Here is a 5,233-nt window from a genome sequence, read left to right as displayed (position 1 = left end):
TGAGGGCAGTGAGGGAGGATGATGGTTACCTCCCCATGGAGCACACTCTGGACTTTACCTGCTAATGAGCTGCACACTCTGCCTCAAGCCATCTCTCTCCATGACCGATCCTAAGACTGGGCCCCCACACGCCAGGCAAAATGAGGGGGACCCATCTTCCCAGGGGCAATGGCCTCTACAGAGCTTGCCCCAGTGAGGTTGGAGCTTTGCACTCAGGGAACTGTCATGCCCAGGTTTCCTACCCTTTCTGCCTCCAACACTAAGAGCATCTTCACAGAGCCCCTCCTGCATGGCCCATTGCCCCCTCCACACACTGTGACCAGCTCCATCCTTTCCTCCTTGCCTCCTCTTTGCCTCTGCTTCTCTCTCCTCCTGTCTCCCCCTGTTTCTTCCTCTCACTCTCTCGGACATGCCCAATACCCCCATCACTGACTCAGTGTCTCTCTCTCTGCCTGTCTCTTTGTCTGCCTCTCCCCAGGCCCTTGGCCTTCTACTCTGTGCAGCCCTGTCCAGGAGGCAGGGCACCACATGTCCTGTGTCCCCCTCTCTCCTGTCATGTTTTAGCCCAGGCCCTGATCGCAGTGGATGAGAATCCTGTTTACAGAAGCTGCTCATGCTGACCTTTCCTGCAGCATTGCTGTTCTAAGCTACTCCTGGGAAGCATGTGGACAGCCAGACCTTGAGCCCTTGGTGGCCTAGCCATGACCTCAAAGTTGCTGGAGGGCTGGTTGCCTCCACAACCTGGGAGGAAGGAGGTCCCTGCAGGCATCAGGGGCTCGGGGACAGAATGCATGGCCTTTGAGGACCTGGAAAGAGCCAGATGCTTACAACCAACCCTGCCTTGGTGGTGAGGGAGGAGAGGATATCATGTCATCGACCTCTGCCCTGCCCATCCCTCACTAAGGATAGTGGGAAGCCTGGGTGGCTCAGTCAGTTAAGTGTCTGACTTCGGCTCAGGTCGTGATCTCATGGGTTGTAAGTTTGAACCTCTTGTCAGGTTCTAGGCTGACAGCTCAGAGGCTGGAGACTGCTTGGGATTCTGTGTCTCCTTCTCTCTCTCTGCTCCTCTCTCACTTGTGTTCTGTCTCTCTCTCCTGCTCAAAAAATAAACAAACATTGCAAAAAATTAAGGGGAAAAAAAAAGAAAACACTGGGAGGAATATGGGACATCAAAGTCTCACCCCAAAAACTACCACCATGAGTCTACCTCAGCTCCCACCTGGATTGGTGCTATTGTGAGGTAGCTGGTAGGTGGGAAGAGTCCACAACATCTGGATTAATGCAGGGTTTCCTCACTGTTCTACCAGAGACACTGCTGACCCCTCATCCATTTCTTGCAATCAGGCATTAGCTACTTCCTGGGGACTGATAGCTGCCCTGCTGATCACCACACACCACTGTGACTAGCAGGCGCTGTGTGCTTGCGAGTACCTATTGAGGAGTGAACACCACCATCACCAGATCTAGAGGAAGGTTGTGTCCACCACCCCAGAAGGAACCAGGGGGACATGTGCAGTCAATACAATTCAAATAGGGACATATCTTCTGCCCCTATTACTGTAGATTCTACCTGTTTGTGACCATGTATACAGGAGTCACACTGTGTACATCAAAATAGAATGACCATAGATCCTCCTGGAAAGAGATACTGACACAGAGTCAGAACTGTGATGGGTTTATCAGGGGGAATGAGGAAAGACAAAATAGAGGGGACAGGATTGGTCAGGGAAAGAATTTAGTCAAATACGCATATCAGACAACTTTTCTAAATATATTACATCACCCAGCCCATTTTTCACAGTTCAGGGTCCTCTTCAAACTTCAAATTCTCCTGTAAGGCAAAGAGATTGTGGGTTATTGCAGTGGGATCTTCTGTTGTCCTCTATGCATTTTGTCTTCAACAATATATCTGTGGCTTTGGATGAACACTTAATTGTGTGGCCGCATCTGTGTGTCTACCTACAAGGGAAGATGACTCTCTTCAAATCTTATAGATCCCTGAATGTACACAGTATCATAGTTATCTTTTTCTTCTTTGTAAAGTAGGACCTGAATTTTCATAGAAAAAACACTGGGGTCCTTGCCGTATCTTTTGAAATTGTGATTGCCAAAATAGTGATTGCCAATCTCAGCCTCAGGCATTATACTCTTAGTTGCATGAAATTGAATGAACATCTGTTGATGATCTTCTGTGTGCAGATACATTCATTTCCACCCTGAGAAGGTGAGTGCCCATTCGTCCCATACATTTTACAAATTCCTTATTGCTTATCCCCTGTTCATCATACTGATCTCAGAAACCAACATTGTCCCTGTTTCTCAGATTACAAACCTGAGGCTCTGAGATGGCCCCACTGAGAGTGGGTATTAGGGCTGAGACAGCAGGAACACAGGAAAAGCCTCAGGAAATTGTGAGGGAAGTTCCGGAGATTCAAACCCACAGGCAGGGTGGTGACAGCAGATGCAGGGGTGTGGTGACCGGAGTTCAGCAGGGGAGGCTCCTCCTCAACCCTGAATTCCCCACCAAGAGTCTGACTCAGGCTGAAGGCCAAGGAAGACACTCAGCTGATCAACAACCTGTCTTCACATGTAGTATCACTGAGATACACAAACTTAGGCAGACAAGCATTTCCTAAGACCAAGTTTAAATTACCAAATCTCCAGGACATTCTTTCATACATGTGCAGACCCTTCAGAAAACCAAGGGACACAACAATCCTTTTTTTAGATTATGAACTGGGTGCACTGTGGTAACCTTGACATTCCAGAGATGATGACTAAATTGTACACTGTGCTTGAACCCATGAAGCAGTTCCTTACATATATCCTCATGCTCCCTGCCTAGGCTGTGGGCCCTGTCATGAAAGGCCTCCAAATCCATCCTACTCACCCCAACACCCTCCCCTCTGCACCTCTTCAAACTCTGATTGCCATCCACAACTTTCCTTCTATTCCTGTGTGATTCAAGTTTCCCCCATTCCTTCACTGCTGCTTCCATTATGGTGACCACAAGTACTGTGTCATATAATGCATGTGCCCCATTTCACTCAGGACACCTGAAGCACCTAAAGTTAATGGTGTGCCTCATCTGTCACAGAACCCACAACATTGTGTCTGTAAAATACGCACCAGTACTGCTGATATGTCTGCTTTTGTGTAAAAAATCCTCTTTCATTTTGACAAGAGAAACGTATAGCTCACCGCATTACAGGGAAATGACACTGCCCACTGTATGTATGTCCTGAGAAACTTGAGATATGCTACAGCGTCCTCAAGCAGGTCGCAGTTGGATTGCCAACACTCACAACCATCTCGACATCATTCGCACAAAGCCAATCATGAAGAAGATGAATACACTTTATCAGTCACTCATCCTGTTCAGGTCGTCTTACCAAACTGAGTATGTGGAGGAGCTGGTGGAGGAGGGGTAAGAGCTGGTGATGAAGGGCCATCCATGGGGTACAGCCTGCAAGGCGAACCTAGGAAAGGACCAGGCCCTCTTGCGTACATAATGGCCTGTGGAACAGAAATGAAAGCTGTGTTCATAGGACAGAACCAAGCACCGACACTGGCAAAAAGCAAAAACCTAAAGAAGTAGTGCTCATCTGCTACTAGCTTCCCCACAACTGGGTTCCAAGTGGGCAGCATCGGCATCAAAAGAACTCTACCCATACTTTGGGTTCCGCTGAGAGCTTTGGGGATGGGGAACAGAGGCTATGGGAAGAAACTAGTGTCCCCACATGTCTGCAAATGTAGAACAGCAAGGGCTCTTGTCCTAGAGAATTCATGGAGTGAATATGGAGTAAATTAAGAAAATAGCATATTCCTGATATGAAGGCATCTAAGTCCAGGATCAACCATCACCCCTTATCCCCCTCCACCACAGAGGCTGCTTATTTGTATGTGAAGAACTACAAAATAAGAAGGAATGACAAGGCCAGTGTCCAGACATGGAATCATAGCCCTCAGGGCTCAAAGCTCTTCCTCTAAGCCCCCTCCTGTGCCCGATCTGCTTCTCTCCTGACAATGGGGTCTTCTCCGCTCTGGAAGTGTTATCCATGGGCACAGAGACACATGGGGTGATGGGGATCCTGAGGTCATGCAGAGAACCTGGAAAAGCATGTTTTAGAGAAACATGTTACCTATTCATTTTAGTTAGGCTTAGGTAATTTATTTTAATTCAGTGGTACTTCTCAGTTTAAGTACAGTACAATTTGCAGGATAATCGTGTCCTCTGGAAAAATGAGCTGAAGTTCTAAATAACAGAATTAACACAAATACACTTTCGTTTCTGCTGTACATTTCCATGTTTCACCTGTAACCGTGACACAGGACACAAGACAACGTACTCAGGTGAACACAAATGAAGGACACAGTGGGGAATTACAATGCAGGTAATTGTACGGATTTTCTCTCTTCACCACTCATGTTCCAATGGATGTTTTCTAGGACAAATATCTCATCTCTTATACTTCAGATATTTATACCCAGGGCACATCTGAAGGGATTCCAGACAGCCCATTTACAAAAAAAAAAAAAAAAAAAAAAAAAAGGGCTTAATGTTGACGGGTATGAAATTTGCTTTCTCTAAGACCACTCTAAATGACACATACATGGCACAAAAACAGACACATAGACCAATGGAATAGAATAGAAACCCCAGAACTAGACCCACAAACGTATGGCCAACTCATCTTTGACAAAGCAGGAAAGAACATCCAATGGAAAAAAGACAGTCTCTTTAACAAATGGTGCTGGGAGAACTGGACAGCAACATGCAGAAGGTTGAAACTAGACCACTTTCTCACACCATTCACAAAAATAAACTCAAAATGGATAAAGGACCTGAATGTGAGACAGGAAACCATCAAAACCCTAGAGGAGAAAGCAGGAAAAGACCTCTCTGACCTCAGCCGTAGCAATCTCTTACTCGACACATCCCCAAAGGCAAGGGAATTAAAAGCAAAAGTGAATTACTGGGACCTTATGAAGATAAAAAGCTTCTGCACAGCAAAGGAAACAACCAACAAAACTAAAAGGCAACCAACGGAATGGGAAAAGATATTTGCAAATGACATATCGGACAAAGGGCTAGTATCCAAAATCTATAAAGAACTCACCAAACTCCACACCCGAAAAGCAAATAACCCAGTGAAGAAATGGGCAGAAAACATGAATAGACACTTCTCTAAAGAAGACATCCGGATGGCCAACAGGCACATGAAAAGATGTT

The 5,233-nt window shown here is 46.3% G+C and overlaps 1 long non-coding RNA gene across 1 annotated transcript; it reads right to left on the bottom strand.

The window, feature by feature from the left end:
- Positions 1 to 1,659: 1,659 nt before the first annotated feature.
- LOC121030224 (uncharacterized) lies at positions 1,660 to 2,389 on the bottom strand. Its single transcript, XR_005790123.1, has 2 exons — positions 2,333 to 2,389; positions 1,660 to 1,831 (listed from the first exon to the last, which is right to left on the bottom strand). It is a non-coding gene; the product is annotated as an uncharacterized LOC121030224 (long non-coding RNA).
- Between the last annotated feature and the right edge of the window lie 2,844 nt (positions 2,390 to 5,233).

The sequence above is a fragment of the Herpailurus yagouaroundi genome, unplaced genomic scaffold (assembly GCF_014898765.1).
Source record: "Herpailurus yagouaroundi ecotype Mexico unplaced genomic scaffold, PumYag 140, whole genome shotgun sequence".
Taxonomy (NCBI): Eukaryota; Metazoa; Chordata; class Mammalia; order Carnivora; family Felidae; genus Herpailurus; species Herpailurus yagouaroundi.
The sequence above is the reverse complement of the archived record's forward strand: the minus strand, read 5'-3'. Positions and strand labels throughout refer to the sequence as shown.